This window comes from Callorhinus ursinus, unplaced genomic scaffold, assembly GCF_003265705.2.
Source record: "Callorhinus ursinus isolate GAN/ISIS: 27379988/994484 unplaced genomic scaffold, GSC_fseal_2.0 scaffold5, whole genome shotgun sequence".
Lineage (NCBI taxonomy): Eukaryota > Metazoa > Chordata > Mammalia > Carnivora > Otariidae > Callorhinus > Callorhinus ursinus.
In genome coordinates, this window is record NW_027397067.1 from 10551122 (window position 1) to 10571306 (window position 20185).

Here is a 20185-nt window from a genome sequence, read left to right on the forward strand (position 1 = left end):
AAATGATGGCCCATGGACCACATCCAGCCCACTGTCCGGTTTTATAAATAAAGTTTTATTGGAACACAGCCACGATCATCCGTTTATGTGTTGACTGCAGCTGTTCCATGCTATCGGTACAGAGTTTGTGTGACTTGCAGAGCCTAAAATACTATCTGACCCTTTACAAAAAAGTTTGCCAACGGTGGTCTAAAATATATAACGTTTTTTAAACTAAAAATTTTCAGCCCTTACATAATTTTGGAATCCTTGTTATCTCCAGCTTTTTAAAGTTGTCAGGAAGAGCGTTAAGCGTCTGCCTTCGGCTCAGGTCATGATCCCAGGATCCCATGATGCCCTGGTCCTCGATCCCAGGATCGAGCCCTGTTTGGCGGGAAGCCTGCTTCTCCCTCTCCCACTCCCCCTGCTTGTGTTCCCTCTCTCTCTGTGTCTCTCTCTGTCAAATAAATAAATAAAATCTTTAAAAAAATAAATAAAAAAAATAAAGTTGTCAGGAATAGTCCATTGAGAAAAGAGCCAATGGTTTAAAATAAATAAAAATTAAATGTTGTTTGGTTTTCTACTACCACTTCCATTTCCACAGGTTATCGAAATGTATTTAACTTAAGCATAATGTGTAGAAATGTAAAAAAACATTTCAGGTCACGCTAAAAGAGAACATTGGCCGTTCTATGTAACCTACGTATTAGGTTGCATTTTCACAGGGCTCGATAACATTTAGAATTAAAATCTTCGTGAAGGCATAATTCACACATCGCCCGAGGTCTCCCTTATAAGCCACCAGTTTGACATGTTTGTAGCCCAAAGTGAAGGCTGAATTTGCTTTGACTGAAATCAAATGAGAGCTTAGTTTGCATAGGTTTCTGTGTGTGTGCGTCTGTGATGATTTCAGTGCTTTTCTGGTAGGTTAATTACATTTTCTTCCTAATGCGTAGTTTCTTTGAACTGCTCTTCTATTTTCCATAGGCTTTTGGTTGTGCATGTGTGTTCCAGTATGATAAGGACAGACCCCACCCCCTCTCTCCCCATGCCCTTTCCATCCCCATCACCTGTGTAATTGCAGGGTATTGTCAGACACGTCGGACTCCGAGAGAGAACGTTCTCTCCGTGGCTGTCTTGGGCTTTGAGGGCTAAGGCAGGACACGGGGCTCAAAGTGAAGAAGTCTGTTTCCAGTGGGAATGCTCTGCTTTTCTTACCCATCCAGGCCTGGTAAATGAGGGCAGCAGAGGGATTGTGTTAAATGTGGCAAAATCTAATTACTGCTTGATTGATAGCCACATCCACACTGTAACCGAGAGGTGAGTTCACTGCCATGAAGCACACTCGGCTGGTTACGGGCTGCCTGAAGGGCTCTGCTCTCCTGTGCTGGCCCCTGCAGTAGATGGCTGCTCTCGTTACTGAGGGCACGGGGCCGGCTTACGGCTCCTCAGTCCCCAGGAGGGAAATCAGGCCAGGGCCCCTCGCGTGCATGATGCTGGCATGGGTGAGGTCGTGCTGGGCTTGCTGGACACACACACACACACACACACACTGCACACTTGAGACAGCTACACGCAGTGTTTTTGGCAAGGCTGCTCTTCTCCATTTCCTGGATATTGGGAAATGAAACTAGTTTATGTTCCTAAGGAATCTAATTGGAGGCTCTGCCCTCCCAATTGTTCTGATTTCTTAGGCCGTTGTGAATCAAGCCCGAGGATCCAAATTCTCCCAAGACGACGGTTTTCATTTGAGAGACACTCTTGGCAGACCTGCCCCACTCCCTTCCCAGTCACCTTTAGAAGCCCCCGGGAAAGCTCCCAGGCTCAGAAGCAGTAGTGTGGTTTTCTGGTGGCAAAGGCGCATGGCAGGGTCCACTGCCCATGTGCCCCTCCTTCCACTGGTCCCCGATGGCAGCCTCGAGGTTACAGACCTCTCAGTTCCTGAACTATGAAGTGGTGACGGTAGTTAGTATCTGCCTCACAGAACTGTGGCAAGGGTGAAGTGATGAACGTGTTTCCTCACTGGGCCAGGCACAGAGAAGGTATTCAGTGAAGGTTAGCTGCTCCTGGGCCAGAACTGAATGGAAGACTCATCCCTGTCTTGTGCCCTCCTGCTCCGTGCCCTTCATCCTCATAGGTGGGCAGACTGTAGTGCTTTGATTTCATTCGCATTGTCACTGGGGACAGGCAGTTTACCACTGGTAAGTCTTGGAGTTGTCTGCATGTGGCTTGGCTGTATTTTTTTTTTTTTTAATTTTCTACAGATGGTACACCCCCTCATTAGCTTCAGGGAGCCAGCCCCCACCTTTCCTTCTCTCCTCTCCCCTCTCACAACTGTGAAATAGTTATCCATACAGTTGTTTTTATTTAAGAAGAAACTGAGGCATAAAGAAATTCAGTAATTTTACCTAAATCCACGAAACTCGTAAGGAATAGAATAGATATTCAAGCCCAAGACTGTCTTAAAACCTCCTAGGACCTCGAGATGCTTAACTGTGTGTTGGTTCTGTGACCTACAAGTCAGAAAGAAAGGCAAATGGATATAGTATATTCCTATAAAATATGTTTTAATTTCTTCCAGAAAACCTCTTTATTACAAACATGAGACAAATAGAAGAAAAAATGCTCAGGTAAAAGCAGAAGAGGCAACAATAACTTACGAGAGAGGTGATTTAAATGGGTACTAACAGCGGTTAACTGTTGAAAATAAGCTTTCCCAGGACCTATAAATAGAAAAAAAATTCCCAGGTCATGATAGAGTAATCTAAACATAAAGGTGCAACATGATATTCATGAGTAAACTATAACTTACATGAATTCATGTGGGACTGAGTCATCATTTCTTCTTTATATATGCATGACATACTACATATAAATAAGAGGTTGGAAAGTTCAGAAGAATTTAAAATAAAAATAGTTTTTAATTAAGATGTCAAATCAGCAATAAGACCTTTAAAACTTTGTAGTGAGACTAATAGCGTTTCTTTTATACAGTATGGGATTTTTTTTGAGGTAAGATTTATAGATCTTAAGTGTACAGTTTGATAAGAAGGTCTAACAAACATATACTCTCAGAACTACCCTAATAAAAATGTAGACAATTTCCATCACCCCAGCAAATTCTCTTGCCATTTGGCAGTCAATTTCCCCTTTTCCACCGCAGAAGAGATCATTGTTCTGATTTCTATCACCATAAATTAGTTTTATTTGTTTTTAAATGTATGTAAATGGAATCACAGTAAATACCCTTTGTGCTGGTTCCATTCATTCGATATGATGTCTTCCAGATTCATCCGTGTTGTTGTCTCAGTGGCTGGTTCCTTTTATTGCTGAGTAGTATCCCATGGTATTTATATAGTGCAGTTGCTTTTTCTCTGGCCTTCTGTTAATGGATATTTGGCTTGTTTCCAGTTTGGGCATTTGGAATAAAACTGCTGCAAATATCACTGAACAAGTCTTTTTGTGGACATATGTTTTCCTGTATCTTGGATAATACCCCTGAGTGGAATTGCTGGGTCAGAGGCCAAATGTTTGATTGACTTCAGACTTTCCCATTAGCAGTGTGTGAAAGTTCCAGTTATTCCACATCTTTGCCGACATTTGGTATTGTCTTTTTAATTTTAGTGATTTGAGTGTCTATGAACTAGTGTCTTACTGGGTTTAAATTTGTATCTCCCTCATGACTAATGCTGAGTACTCCTCATGTGCTTAACACATCTCTTGTGTATCTTCTCTTGCAAAGTGTCTACTGAAGTCCTTTTCCCTTTTTAAAAGTTGGATTGTTGGTTTTTTTGTTATTGATGTGTAGCCCTTTATTTTTTCTGTCTAGAAGTTATTTTTCAAATACATATATTAGATCTGTTTTCTCCCATTTAGTGTTTGTCCTTTTTTTGACAGCATCACTTGACGGGCAGAGGTTTTTAATTTCTTAAAGAACAGTTTGTCAGTTGTTTCTTTAACTGTTTTTGGTGACTCTGGGAAATTTTAATCTACTTCAAGGTTGCAGAAATATTCTCATCTGTTTTTTCTAGAAGCTTTACACTTTTAGATTTTAACTTGTAGGTCTATGATCTATCTCGAGTTGATCATTTTGGTGTGAGGTAGGGGTCAACTTTTACTATTTTTCTAAATGAATATCCAACTGTTCCATCATCATTTATTGAAAATACTTTTCATTCTCCATTTAATTGTCCGAGTTCGTTTGTCCAAAATCAGTTGTGTATTTGTGGATATATTTCTAGACTCTTCTGGTTCGTTAATCTAGCGGTTTATTCTTATTAATGCCGCAGTATTGGAATTTCATTGTCTTTATGCAACAGCTTATGGTCTTTCTCTAGGAGGAGGACCCTTTCTTATCAGTGGAAGCACAGATGACCCAGGATACAGGTTCCTCACAGTGGGGGACACTTCCACAAAATGTGAAACATCACTAATACTTGACATGGAATTTTGCAGGTGGAATGTGTTTTGCAGTTGGATGACTTTGGTTTATTCAGATATGAAAAATTTGGTGTAATACATTCCATTTCACTGCAATTTAGGTCAGAGAATAATGCTGAAAAGAAATATGTATGAAGGCCTGAGTGAACACAGACTACAGAACAGCACAAAACTAGTATAGCAAAAAGGAAGATAGGCTAATTGAAATTCCAATTAATTTCACACAACTGAGTCCAACCAGTGTTTGAAATGACAGTGCTTTAGTATTGCTCCTTCTTGGTTGTCAATGGAGTATTTTTTCCCTGTAAAATACATCCTTTCCAAAAGGTACATATCTTTGGGCATCTTTTGGAAGGACAGAGATTAAGTTGTTTTTCCAAAAGAAAACAATAATAGAAGAAATTCTGCATAAGTTCCTTTGCCGAAAATGAGGAAATTAAGAAAAGTAGTAATTACAAATCATAAAAAGATCTTCCTTCTCTGTGCTTCCTCCCTTGTCCTATCCTAGGTTGGGGTTTGAGGCAGGAGGCTCTGGCCCTTCTGTACAGGGCCCTGATTCTCTCACCTGGAGCATCTAAAAAAGTTGGAGTATTGATTTTTATCTATTGGACCATCCATCACTACTGATGGAGAATCAAGACCTGTAGGAATTTCTAATTACTTCATCTAAAAACCCAGGATACACTCTTTTGTGTGGATAAGCTGTGCTCATTGTAGGCAAAATGAAATTAACTAAGAACCAGCTCCTGCACCTGCAACTCACCCTTAAGATAACGAAATACCAGGTACTATCTTTATAAAGCCAGGTATTGACTCATATCACATATTCTAATTGGATATGTTCTTAACATTAAAAACAAATGCAAAAATTTTGCCTACCTTTTGGAGAAAGATGATTAAAACTGCAAATGCTTCTTTAGTCTATAACGTGCCAAATACCATCAAGGTATGGGGTGGGCAGTTTCTGTTGCTGCCCTCTGGGCTCCTATAGTGCTTTTCCACTTATCTGTTAGGTACTTTATGCCATTTATTCCTATTACAGAACATTTCTGTGACGTTAATTTAAAAGCCTTCTATATAATTTAGTACGCAAACCACTTGTGTAGGCTTGACTCAGACTTTATGATAAAAAACATTCATCATGTGCTATTCCATGTAGGAAGAATTTAAACTCTCTTCATTAGAAGACCTGCCTGCAGTAGAATTAAAATAGCTCCTCCCTGAATGGGAGCACTGATTTGGCAAAGATCATGAGCAGTCAATTCAAGAGGAATGTAATCGAATACTTGAAATTTAAATTAGCTTGTAACCTGACTTTGAAAATAAAGCAAAAGAGAAGCCCAAGAAAGTTTCTTTAAGGTGAATTAATGTCCTTCAAATCACTTCCAGTCTCAAAGTTAATAACATACATACGAAAGAAGTAATATGCAATGAAGCTTATCTTTTCCTGTGCTCGTTCTCCCTGATAACACTGACACCATGATTAGAAAACGCTCCCTACAGAGAGAGCCACCCATATCCGCTGAAATGATTTTCAGATATCACTAGAGATTTACAAATTGTCTCAGTCATATTTGGAGGAGTAACTTTTCTCTTTATTGTAGACTTAAAGCATAAAGTGATAACTCAAGAAAGAACCTTCAGTAAGTAACACGGATTTTCTTGTTTATTTAGAAACTAGTCAAATGTTCCTGTTGTCAGAGGATTCTTTCTCTTCAAATAACTTCTTTCTCATTCTTGAAGGACACATTATTTTTCCCCTTAAAATCACTGAGTGATAAGCGCTCCAGGAGAAGAACACTAGTTAAATGAAAAGGGTCCCATAATTATTGTCACTGCCTTTAACAGGATTCCATGAGAAAAATTGTTTCTTGGCTGTTAAAAAAACCATGGAAAAGAATGTCTACATATGAAAATAGGAACAGGAGAAATATAGGAAATACAGATACAGAAACTAGTCACCAGGTATGAAAAACTTAATATTCAAGAAAGAAACTGGGAGGGGGGAGTGATTATTTTCAGTAGGAAAAAAAAAAAAAAGTCTTGGTTTTCAGGTAATTACACATTTAACGGTATAGATGGAGTAGAGCTTAGGTTGCTTCAAGGCAAATTTCTGTTAAACAATTCCCACTTGCACATTAATTTCTATTGTGGCACTTAAAAAAATTGATCCCTGGATATAATAAAATTGCCTTTAAGATATACACAGGTAAATGGAAGTATCTTTCTGACAAAACCATCGAACCATTATCTATTAATGATTCTGAGCTAGGGTTTACAAGATTTGTTAAAGGTGATTGTTTTGCTTCGCCTTATTTTAAACTCGATTCCGACTGTAGTAGTAACAGTCCATAAAGCTTCAGAAACCTGCCAAAGTTATAGTCAATCTTTTTTTTTTTTTTTGGTATTTTTAATGACCGAAACCAAACAAATCTAAAACCGCAGCTTCTGGAAGAACCACTTGTTCTTGCCGGTCTTGTACCTCTCCTCGAACTTGACCTTGGCCTCTCATCGGGCCTTTCGTTTAAGAGCAGGGTCTCTGAAGACATCCTTGTTGACAACAGTCTTGTCCAAGGGGATATCCACCGACTACCTTGTGGGCATGAGGTGATTGTAATTATAAACTTTCACAAAAGACTTGATCTTTGACCTCTTGGCGATTTTCTTCTTGCCCATGGCAGCTTCACTTTGCAGGGATAGCAGTCGGTTCCAGCCACCAAAGCATGGCTGTAGGGACGGTCTGAGGTACCATCGTCAGTGTTCTTCACGATGACCACTTTGCATCCAGAGTAGTGTCCAGCCAGGATCAGCACCACCTTCCTGGGTTTCATGAACTTGCCCATCTCGACACCAGCCACTTGAGCCTACAACAGAAAGGAAGAAAGGACACTTCGGCTTGGTCATAGTCGATCTTGAAGCATGCTAATGTTCCTAACTTTATATCCAAAGGAATTATTTTCCATTTCCTTCATCACTTAAACTTCCTGGCTTCTTTCCAGATGTTTGAACCTGGCCATGTCTTCCAAGTGTGTAAGAATGCTTTTAGATAAAAAGAGAGAATTATCCAAATAAGTAAGGCAAGGAATATCTGAGCTGCACTTAGCATTGAGGACTTACACGTTGCCAGCAGAAGCTGGCCCTCATGTCTAATGAGCAAATTGACAATCCAGGCTGAACTCGATTCCCACTCTAATGGTTTGACTTATGGCTGGGAATGATTAGCTCATCAAAATCATGTTTGCTGAGGCTGCCACTTACTAGCTGGTTACTTACCTGCTGGCTAGCAAAGCGAAGTTGCACCATGAAGACTGGCTGTAGGCTAGGTCTGTTGACCAGGACATAGGGCAGTAAGAATCTACAAGCCTGAGACATTAGAGGGGCTAGACTCACTAAAAACTTGCCACCCACAGGTTTTTTCTTTTCCTTGGGTGGGAGTAGGAAAACCCACAAAGTTTTAATAAGTAATTTATGTTCAATGTTAGTAATAGCACAATAGAAAAATTTAAAAATTCAGATAAGTCAACTATGCAGAGATAAAAACTATTCACATTGTGGGATTTGCTCCTAGACTTTTTCTCTGTATATATTCAGACGTATATGTATACATACACAAAGAGGTAATTTTAACAAAATGGAATCATAATATATGTTGATTTATGACTCTCACTTAATATTTAGCTTACATTCTCCTTTAATAAATTTATATAAATTTAATAAATATTCTTCTAAAATATCACTTTTTAATAACTCTATAATGTTCCATTAATTTTATTTATACACCATAATTTATGTAACCAATTGGCTGATTGGCTGTTGTTGAATGTGATTTTTTTTTTAAAGATTTTATTTATTTATTTGAGAGAGAAAATGAGATAGAGAGCATGAGAGGGGAGAGGGTCAGAGGGAGAAGCAGACTCCCCGCTGAGCCGGGAGCCCGATGCAGGACTCGATCTCAGGACTCCAGGATCATGACCCGAGCCGAAGGCAGTCGCTTAACCAACTGAGCCACCCAGGTGCCCTGAATGTGATTTTCTTTCTTTTTTCGCTCTATAAGGGATACAGTGATGTGACAGATACCATGACTATATATTTTTTGCATATATCCTCAATTATTTCTAATTTATTTTATGCACATTATCCTTAGAATGATTTTTCCCATAGTGAATGGCCATGGGTAAAGGTATACACATTTGTAAAATTTTCAAGATATTTTTTCCCACATTGCCCCAGGGGGGGAAAAAAAATCCATGCTTATTTAAGTTCCAGAATTTCTAGATGTTATTAACAAGCTCTTAACAGTATAACATTTCCCATCTAGGTTGTGCTCAGGGTATGATAATTATATATTTATATTATATACTTATTTTCCTAAGAGAGGGTCTGTTTTTCAAATACCATTAATATAATTTGGCCTGGATGTTTAATTTTGCAATCAGCGAAGCGTGAGGAAGTTAGGTAATGTTTACAAAATGCTAAAAACTCTTTACATGCTTTCTGTATGTATTAACTCATTTAATCCACATAATATCATCATCCTCATGTTATAGATGAGAAAATTCAAGCATGAAGAAGTAAGTAATTTACCCAAGGTTGCCAGCTGGAAAGTAGCTAGATTAGGATAAAATATAATGGGATGATGTTGTTCTAGCAACATAATTTCTCCCAAAAAGTATCATTCAGGAGGATATAACTTCCAAAGTTTTGATATGACCCCTTTGAAGACACCTATCCTTTGGCTCCTACTAACTTTAAAAGTTTCAGAAAGACCCTAGATGAATTTCATAACAAATTCTGTTTTATAGTTACATATTTGTTTGGATGAAAGTAATCGTTCAAAGTTAGTAATGTTAAAACATAATTATGAGCATTCATACCATGCATAGCTGAAGTTCTTCCATGAAGCTTTTGCTTAAAATAGCAGCATGCATTACTCATGCAAGATGATATGCCTTGATTTTGGACAGTGATTGTAGAGATACACTCAAGCACTGGTGCTGATGCTATACAGAACTATTTATAGGTAGTGTCATTTAACTGAAATCTGAAATGTTTAGGCATTCCACTTGAGGAGACAAAGCTACAATTTAGGATGTTAGCCCATTTATTGTAATTTAAAGGTTTGTAGGAATTATCCATGGTTGGTGGAAAAAAAGTCCAATCCTGAGCCCTTTTGGTAGAACAGAGATTATTGATAAGGTAAACACTTTCACATCCTAGAAGATGCCTGTCAATGTCCATAAAACATGGTATGATTTGAGAACAGAAGGAAGGGAATAAGCTCAGGACTATTAGTGCAAGCTAATTCATAGCTTATTATATTACTTTATATAAGATTATTTATATATTACATTTATTTTATATGTGCTATATTTGTATTACTTATCATTATATATAATATGGCATATATAAGATTAATTATTACACCCACGGGGTGACTAATATTTTGAGTATAAGAACAAAATTGGGTTTTAGTGAGAAACAGAGCAAAATAGGAACAGATTGAGTCTGGAGTCCCTGAGCAAGTCCTAGTTTGTGGCTCCCCTTTCTGAATTCTGTAGCCCCCTCCAGGGAGCAAAACTCCCAGGAGCTTACTGTCTCCCTCACCTGTAAATTCTCCCAAGGGAGAGGCTATATTCTCAACCCGTGATCACATAATAGGGCTCAATATATATTTCTGGAACTAATGAAGCAATGTCACCATAGTGTTTTAGATTCTCAAATAACCCTCTCTTCTGTCTTAAACTTCCATTTCTTAAAAGCTGCCAGTCAGAATGCCACGGATTAATCTTACTGGTTAAGGTATAAACCACTGAAGTCTTAATACACAAGGTGGTTTTGTTGTTGTTGTTAAGGGAAGTTTCTTAGTGATGTTAATTTTTAATTGCCAGAATGCCCATTCATTCCATGCTCTCTGCTGCCCAGTGCCATTTGGACATATGGGTTCTGATACTAACATGTTCTTAGCCATGTATGACATGTCCTTGTGCATTCTACCTCATCGGTTGAATAAACCCATGTTTGACTTGTAGATGTATGTAAATATAAATGAAGGAAAGGTAGGAGGTTTGATTTCTGAAGAATATCCAAGTTCTTTTATTATGCAATGCTTGAAGTTGTGTGCAATGAGAGACTTTTAAAATTCCCTATCGTTGACTATTTGACTTTATAAATAAGAAACAATCATTTGGGTAAAACTGGGCTGCTCTAGAAAACAGGTGAATCAAAGAGATGCTTTCCTAAGAATATTGTACTTGTGAGTTAGGACCCTTAAGATGCAGAATAAAACCATCTTAATGAAGAATTTTCTTAATCTGATGTTCATTAGGTATGTAAGTGTGCTTTTTGCATCAAAATTTCAAAACTTTAGTTTCTCAGTTTTGGGGGGAAAAGTCCGTTTTGCACGACCATATCCCAGCTCTCTTCTTAACCCTGTTGACTTGCACAGAAGCACATCTGTGGGTTCTTAATTTGAACCGCACTATGCTGAATGTTGAGGTTACCATTCTTCTAACAGGTTCGAGAGCTCCCCCCAGGGTAGGAGTCTGGTGTACTTCTGCAAACTTAGCATAAGTAGGAGTTGGAGTCCAGTTTTCTGTTTTCCTGTAGGAGGGCAAGGGACTGTCTGGCTAGTGTTAGGACTTGGGGAGGGGTGGGGGCTGGGTGTAGGTCTGCTAAGGTTGTAGGCACTTGGTACTTTTGCACCCTGAGGTCAGAGTGCTAGATGTTGGAGAAGGATACAGAGGGTATGGGACATAGCAGCAGATGTAAATTTTGTCTGTATCAACTTTTTTGACAGTTAGTCCCATACCTAAGAAATTCTTTGTTCTCTTCTTCCACCGAGTGACTTCTTGCCTCTAGGCCTAAGAGGCCAGTTACATTCCTGGTTAAATAGGCATGACGGAGCTAATCCCAGTGCAATATTGACCTATGATTAAGCCATTTCAAAGTCCAGAGTCCTAACCTCAGTGGTCCATTGGGTGGGCTGGGGTGGCAAACTGTAAGAGAGGCTGAGAGCATGTAGGGTCTCATAGGGTTATTATAGGGGGGTACAGCAGGAATGTGGCCCAAGGAAAAGGGGGGGAGGGGGCCCCTGGGAAATGATCTGTCCAAGCACTGTGGTCAAGTACCATTGACTTGTACTGTCCAAATATGCATTTCTGGGTCCTGCAAAGTCCCTCCATGAGGGTGTTTGGGCTGCACTGGATCTCCAGTTTACAGATAGACGCCGTGTGTGTGAGGGTGTCAGACATGCCTTACTATGTTCACAACTGCTGGCCATTCAGAGCAAGCCTCCATGACAGTCTCTCCTGAGCTAGCCACCCCTCAAATTCATAACTCCTTAGCTGTCTCATTGTTTCCTACCCTTCTATCTCTCTTCACCAATACTATAAAATATGAATCATTAGAAGAAAAAAAGAGAAAAAGGTGATGGCGTAGGCAAGGCTTTGAGAAGACACTACAAGATGCGCAATTGGATTGTAAATGGAGGTCCACCGAGAAGCCTCGCATGGTCTGCTTATGAGGCCTGGCAAGACGATCATCCACACGCAATCATCTTTCTCCGTGGGTGGCTTCCCAGGTGGCCCTGAGAACGGACTCCCACAATGGTGGCCTGCGCTGATGTACAAAGGAACCTCCGAGGCCCTATTGACGCAGTGGGGTCACTTCATGGTAAACAGGGCAGCATGCTAAGTGTCTGAATGAAGAGGGGCCTGGGGGCTGCTTGTGGCCTTTGGAGCAGCTGGGGTAATTTCCAGCAGCCCCATTCCATCTTTCTCAGGCTGCCCATGTTACACCTGCATCGAGCACCTTGTATGCTGCATTCTAGGAAGGAAGGAAGGAAAAGGAAGGAAAGGAGTGGGAGAGAAAACAAACGAATGAACAGCCAGTGTTGGGTGTTATGAACAGAGAAGGAAGGGAGCACTATACTTCCTAACTACTCACATGCTTTTCCACCAGTTGTTCTACCCCTTGTAGCCAGAGGAGACTTTCACAGCCTGGGCATGCTTTTCTTTTCCTTGGAGTTGGAAGTAAGTGGTATGTTAAAGCCCCTCACATGGTCTGGGGGAGCTGATTGTTAGCATCTCTGCCCAGTGACTTCATGTTGGTTGGTGGCTTGACATCCCATGATGGAAATGCTACTGGTCAGGGCCACACCATCCCGGGTTGGTTGTTCTGACACTTGCTAACCCATACTCTACATGGGTTGGAATCCATGGCACGTCCTGGACCATGGCTCGACTGCTGGTCCTTGCTCCCTCCACTGGCAGAGCTGGGGGAGTAGAGCTGGGCTGGGGCTCCCCATCAGCCAAGTGGGAGAAACATCGGCCATGGAAGTCCAGCTTTTGAGCAGCCCTGCCCATGCGCAGATCCTGTTCCTTGGAGCAGAAACAGCCCTCCTGGATCCCTTTCAGCAAGTTGGAGTTTGACCAACAACTGAAACTGAGACACTTATGATCACTCTAAAGTTATTTAAGAGCCATAGGCTTAAACAGCATCATTTTTAGTATATGAACCCTGGTTTCTGCTCCAAGGAAAGAAAACTTTAACAAAGCTCTACCTGAAAATTCCTTTTTTTTTTTTTTTTTTAAGATTTTATTTATTTGAGAGAGAGCACACGTGAGGTGAGGGGCAGAGGGAGAGGGAGAAGCAGGCTCCCCGCTGAGCAGGGAGCTCGATGTGGGGCTCCATCCCAGGACCCTGTGATTATGACCTGGGCCAAAGGCAGACGCTTAACCGACTGAGCCACCCAGGTGCCCTTCTACATGGAAATTCTTGACACATAGGCTTTCCTCTCCTCGTTCTCCAAGGTTAGAGAATCAGAACAGAACTTGAGGAAATCCATTCAGGGAAGTAAACGGTGTGTGTGGTGAGAGTGACTGATCTTTCTTGCCCAGTGTAGCAAATGTGAGATGTACATGTTTTTGTTCTTTGTACAAGGAAGGGTAAGTGAAGGTTTTGACTTGGAAGATAATGGAAGCCTATTACTCTAGAAAGAACTGAAAAGGAATCGGCAGAGTTTCAGAGGGTTTGAACCAAACTCTTTTCCTCCTTTGGTGTATGCTGTTTGCAGCTGTGTCTCCCTGTCCTTCCTTTGTCCTCGGGCCCCACCAGCCTCTGCAGGACCTTCACACGCTCTTGGCCCTCACCCATACTCCCTCCAGGAACCTTCAGCCACAGACCAGTCAGTCCACCCCCACTTCACAGCGGTTTGCCGCATCGTGATTACTCATTTGTTAATGAATCACTTAATGTTTATCTCCTTCATTAGGACAGAAGCTCCATTAGGAATCAGAACACTCTGGCTCTCAATGTCCAGCAAAGTCCTTGCACATAGTAGGTGCCATAAACTGTTCACTGAGGAAATGAATGATTTTTCAGAATCAAGGATGAGTTGAAAAACAAAACTGCTTATTCCTGAGGTCAAAAAAATACATAGGCTCACCTAGCAGAGTGGCAATCAGAAAGATTACCAATTAACTGTTACTCAGTTTCAAACAAATATTGGTTCCAAACATGTTGAAAGATAAGACCAAAGAAAGGACAGTCGCTTCCGTCTCTTAGAAGGGGTCTGTTTAAAGCTTATACAAAACAGGCATGAGAGAAATTAATCAAACAGCTTTTTAAAGTGCTTTTTTTTGAGCTAGCAGTCTGTTAAATGAAGGGGAAGGCAGAGCTGTTCGATGTTTCCTAGATAAATGCCTCGAAGTGTTACTAGTCTGTATCCTGGCAGCCTCTGGGGAGCTGTGCCTTAGGCCAAATCACTGAAGCCAGTTCCTCTTAAGAGTTTTAGCTCCTGATGATACTGATTGCACTTTGATAATTCGATGGTCGACACTTCCAGGTAGTGCACCGAGCAATCGTTTTCTTTAGCAGACTCATCTCCATCATATTTTCCCAGAGATTGTGTCTCCGTGTCCATTTCCCCACACTTGTTCACTCTTGAGTTTATGGACCATGAGTTGCTATGCTCTCCCTTGAAGTTTATGGACCATGCCGTCCCTTTCTCTAGCTCACTTCCCAAACAGGTGTGGGACACAAAGAGTGGAAGATGAAAAATGATCTGTAGACATGATTCCTTTTCCATGGCTACTGATTAATCCCTGGGGATATTTGGTTCCTTGGAGCAAATCATAATGCCTTTTGAGAATGTCAGCCTTCTATAAAGGTTTTCAAAGGAAAATCAGAGCAAAACAAAACTACAGAAATGAGAAGTTGCATAGTATCATTGGATTGGAACTTGGTAAAACATACTGATTTCTGGGAATTACTGGAGGAAAGTTAAACATGTGAACAGATTTGATTAATGTCACCCCGGGATTGTTAATTTTGTAAAACATACTGGGAAGAAAGAAACGACTTTAAGGGAGAACAAACACATAAATAGGCTGCAAGGACAAAAAGTTGCATTTGACTAGCTGCCTTCTCTCCTCTCCCCTTCTCACATAAATGTGTCATTTTAAATTGAATCACACTTCTCATTATCAATTTCCCCAATTTATATCCCATAGAAAACACTTTTAAAATGTATATCATCTAAACTATATTGCAAATCATTAACGAAATACAATTATATGCCCATAATTTCCTGAAAATACCCTTTAAGATTGGTTCTTGTAGAGTCAAGTGAAATTGTAGCAATTACTTAGACAAAAAGGAGGTGTAATAATTTTTGTTACTGGAGTGAATACCAATAATGATTCTCTGTGATGAATCGAGTCTGCCGTTAGCTTGTCACTGTTAATTCTAAATGGTGTTTCCCACAAAACTCTACAGTGGAGAAGTGTTTAGATACTTTTTTTTAGAGTAGTGTGATGCTGGAAAAGAAGGTAGACAATATGATGTAGCAAAAAGCTTGCTGCTATTAATAATAGCTTGATTAGAACTCACTGTGTGTCAGGCCCCGTGCTAGGTGCTAATAGCTCATTGACAGTAATCCTGCAAGGTGTCTCCCATTATTGCCTCGGGGACACAGAGAAATCCAGTCACTTGCCCAGTCACAAAGGTAGGAAATAGCTGATCCAGAACTTAAACCCAGCCAGACTGATGGTTCGGTCCATGCCTTGTACCTGTGCATCCAACCACCTCTCACAGGATTTGGGCTTCTAGAACTAATTTTACCATTAAATTATGAGGTGGGCATATTCATTTAATTTTTGCTTTTATAATAACTTCTGATATCCCTTTTCCACCTTTTGTAGCTCTGAATTATTATTCATCACTGCAGTCAAGATTATGACTTTTGACACCTTGATTAGCCCTTTTCCACTATGGATGGAAATGTGCGTGGTATTTGCAACTATATTGAGAGATTAATTAGCACTTTAGGACAAATGAGTGGCAAATTGCTAACCAGGGTAAATAAAGTGAGGTTTGGATTTTATAGCACTCGGATTTTAATATCTTGCTTGTGTCGATTTTATTATTTCTCAGTGCCGGAATCTGTTAAGTTTAAGAAAGCTGGTAGTACAGTACATTGATCTAACCACTCTTTGTTTCTCTGCAGTGGAGAAAAAAACAAGAATGCACTTTTAAAAATCACTTATAGTTTATAAGGTGATGCATTAATCTTCACAATGACAGGAAATCAAGATGATTTTGTCTTTGGGGTTTAATTTATGAAAATTTAATTTGCTCATGTGCTTTGCTCCAAGAGCTCTGAGCTAGCAAACTAGCTATAATTAGATTAGCAGCCTGCTAAGCGCTGGTGACGGCCTGCGCCTCAGAGAGCATGTGCTGGATTCTGCATGAGCCTCTCCTCATTGGTTGCTAACATTGCTGCTCGCCAGTTTGATAGGTTTCCACAGTACTCTTTATGCTGCATTGGAGACATAGATACAGAGATACTCTTCTGTGTTCTCCCAACGGTGGAGGTGCTCAGCTGGTAACGGTAAAGAAGGAGGAGGGCACCGGGGAGAAGGTGTCTGTCTTTGTTGTAGTGTTTCAGAGCCACCCGCTGCCGGCTGCCGGGGATCAGTGAAGAAGTTTCAGTTCACGGTAATTACTTTGAGGCTTTCTCTCGCAAGAAAAACAGGGCCATGCATGAAATGAAGCGTGTTCCTCTTGTCATCTGTTTAATTTGATCTTGCTTTTGTTAATATCATGCGCACGCCAGCGTTCCCGGACTATGATTACGTTCTCCTGGAGAAGGCTCGGCCGGTAAACAGCTACGCTGTTCGTGAAGGAATATTGTTTTGACCTGGATTCAAGAGTGTATGTAGTGGGAAATGACGCTTATTGGTGCTCTTCTGTTTGGGAAAGTCCGATGTTGCATCCATGTAGGTGTCTTTGGAGGTGTGTTTCAGTAGCCGGTTGACTTTGTTTGCATTGAGTCTGGACTCTCCTGAATAATGAGCAATCAAGGAGAGTTCAGTGAGACACACTTTAATGAGGACGGGGCAGCGATTCTCCTGGTGTCGACGCAGGATCTTAGCAGAATTAATGTGCTATTGTTTCTTCAAAGATGTGTGCAGCCTTCATTTTGGGTGGTTTTCTTTGTTTCACCACTTGTAGTTTTTCATGAAGCCTTTTTAATATGGAGAATATTAGCATATCCTATTTTGCCAAAAATATACAGAGGTGTGTAGTCAGCCGTGCCAAAGGGAGAATTTTTCACTCGGGGCTTTGTTTAACAGGGACGTTGCTTTCGGAGTTGAAATGAAATCGCAGAAAGGTGGGGTTCTTACCACTTTGCCTAAGGTTTGACAGCATTTAAAAATTCCTATTAACGGATTGCCTGGGTTGTTTTTCAAATCAAACCGTAAATGATCTTAAATTCTGTAATAAAGATTGTCTATTCTGGGGGAGAAATATCTACATGGCCAAGGCTGAGCTGAAAGACACCCAAACAAATGCAATGTGAGTTTTTTGTTTCTCAGGGTACCTTTGCCGTACGGTGGTTTTACACCAGGAGAACCCTCTTGTTGTCATTTAGTCCTCACACTTAAAAATTGATGTCCTTACCGTATCAGACTATGGAGACCACAGAAACTTGTGTACTGACTCACCAGTCACAGGGCTGGCTGGCTGCCACCATGCGTCTCTGCTATCAGAGGAGAGCCATGCTGATAGCTGAAGGCTGTCAGGAACTATTTCCCTGCTCCTGAAAAGCCAAACATTGCCATTTACCTATTTTGTTAAAATAACTGCTTTGATTTAAAGCGCTCGTCTGGTCGAAGGGGTTCCGTATAGTCTTGGGCAAAGGAAAACTTCAGCGTACTTAACTGGGCTTCTCCCCCCGCCCCACTCCACGTTCCCCTCCCTCGTTTATCCCGAGGTGTAATACATCATCTGATGTGCGCTTTCTCTCAGCTAACAGTGTTAAGAAAAACTAAATATCGTGGGAGGTGGTCCTTTATTGTGAAGGAGCATCATCTGAACTGACAAAGTTTGATAGGCACTCAGTGTAAAGCAGGGTCTCTAGGATGATAGGCAGGCTGCACGCCATGTGTGGTGGGTTGGATGTGAGAAGGGTCGCTCTCCTGAGAGCGCTTGCTTCCCGCGCGGACTCTGCTGACATCAGGCACGCCTGGTGCAGACTGGAGAAGGTTGTGTTGCAGTGGCAAAGGGCACGGTCTGCCACAGTGCTCTTGCTCCCCGTCATACACCCCGACCCCACGCTCCCGTTTCAGACCTCCGTTCTTCCCCTGACATGCTTCCCTGCCGAAGGCATGCAAAAGAGCCTGCACCTGACAGCCAGGCTCGGACACTCGGTTGGGGAAGAATAAACGGGTGCATTTCCATGACTGTCTCTCCCTCTCCCCTTCATCTCCTGAAATGCTTCCTAAACGGCCTTAGTCTTAGAGAATTTCCAAGAAGTGGGCTGCCTTAAGAGTAAGTGATTGCTGTCCTCCTCCGTAAACATTGTAAACCTCCTTTTGTGAACACAGCTCCATTAGGCTGTGGGAAATAGGAAGCTATGGGAGATAGTTCTAAGTGACGCTGACTCTCGTGGGCTGGATCTTGAAAGACTTTGTGTGTCTAGAAGGAACTCCTTAAAAATGTGATGTAAATATAAATGTGCGTGGATATTGTGTAATGTACTAGGATATCCCAAAGGGTCTCTTAACATATACTGAAAGGGCATTTTTCAGATAGCACTAAAATAAAATGTTATTTATCTTTCTGCAAAGTAACAGAATCTGTACTTTTATCCTCAGATGAATTACAGATCCTTTTTTTTAATTACATTCAGGGCAGTCTTTATGTATTTCTTTTTTTTGTATTTTTGTATTTTTTATATTTTTTTAGTCTTTATGTATTTCTGAAATAAAAGTAAAAATAAATTTTTTAGACACTTGAAAATTTTGTTCTCTCCCCTCCTTGTAATTCTGTGGCTCTTTCCTGATGAGAGAATGACATTCCTGACCAATCAAACATAGGTCCGTTAGCATGAGCTAGAATATAAAATGTATAATTTTTTAAATTAAAACACAAAGTGGTACTTTCTAACTTTTTCTCCCACAGGCTCGTAATCACAGCAGGAAAAATGGTAATCAGTTTAAAAACAAAGTCATTCCGTGTAGAGTATGATGTGCCACAAAGCAGCTGGGCTGAACACAGCCTGAAAAGAATTGTAGAAGAGAAGGAGTGATGTGCACTGCATGCTCTTGGATGTAAGGGTTGCAGTATAATACCTATGGGTGGCTTTCTGGCTGGATACTCGGACATCCGTGATCCCAAAAGAACTGAGGGACATCTGTCATTAGCAATTGATTACCATCTCAGAATTGACCCTCCAAAATTTGTCTGGGTTGGAAAACTGTTTGAAGAGACATCGGGCCTCTCATCTAAGTGTATTTCTTTTTTTTTTCTCTCTCATTATTTTATTCTGTAGTTTTGTGCACCTACCATGTGCTACAGTCTGTACTAAGCGTGAGTGAGAGAAAGATAGATGTATAGCCCTCTGTGTAAGAAGTGGCCCTATGGAAGAGGAGAGAGAGTGAAATGAATAATAAAGCCTAACAATATGGGGTGCAAAGAGAACAGAGGCATTTAATTTGGCGATACCAAGGAGGGGCGACCAGTTCTTTAGAAAGGGTGGGGAGGGAAGGCTTCAGGAGAAGAGAGATAGTAGCATCAGGTCCGCAATCCAGAACTCTCTAATTGCCGTTCAACTTACACCGTATCCACTACTGCTAATATCTAGTAGGAGTTGGTGTGGGCCACAGATCTGTTCCAAATCTCACGATGACTTTCAGTTCCACTATGTGGTCTTATTTGTTATCTATCATAAATGTCACAAATATAAACTATCATTTTTTTTTTCCTCCTGCTAAACCTTTTCAGAACACACAGCAGACTGTTGCATGGAAGTATTTTTGTTTTAATGGGTTTACATAGCATGGGATTTAAAAAAGATTTTTTAATGTCTCCAGTAATTTAAACATATCTAGTAGTTTCAAAGTTCATCTTAAAGGAATCACCAAATACTTTCCTTACTGTTGGACTCCTCAGTCATTTAGTGATTATTTTTGGAACTGTTGGCATTGCCAGCAATGATCATTTGCCATTGGATGCCTGTTGACACTTTTATTTAAATCATCTATCTTGTACATGCTTGTTAAAGACAAGCTTGTAAAATTGGGGCTTGGATTATAACACTGGCATTGAACCCTACTATGTAGGATTAAGGCCTTCTGTTTTCCTTATACATTTAATTGAATTTAGACATACTTTAAATCTTGCTAAATTTGGTGCGAAAGTCCACTTTAAGGATCGTGTGTTTGCATTAGCTCTTGCCACCAGTGGAACATCTACATGAAAA

At 40.6% G+C, this 20185-nt stretch overlaps 1 protein-coding gene and 1 pseudogene across 6 annotated transcripts in view; one reads left to right on the forward strand and one right to left on the reverse strand.

The window, feature by feature from the left end:
* The window catches only part of FAM110B (family with sequence similarity 110 member B), a 148902-nt gene that overhangs the window by 63752 nt on the left and 64965 nt on the right, over window positions 1-20185 (forward strand). For 2 of the 6 annotated variants that reach the window (XM_073892786.1, XM_073892781.1), the window contains exon 1: window positions 16256-16416. The exons of the other annotated variants lie outside the window; for them this stretch is intronic. The gene's annotated coding sequence lies outside the window, so the exon portion shown is untranslated. Of the gene's footprint in view, window positions 1-16255; window positions 16417-20185 lie in introns of those variants that run through there. 6 annotated transcript variants of the gene reach the window in all.
* LOC112823592 (large ribosomal subunit protein eL27-like) lies at window positions 6817-7310 on the reverse strand (annotated as a pseudogene).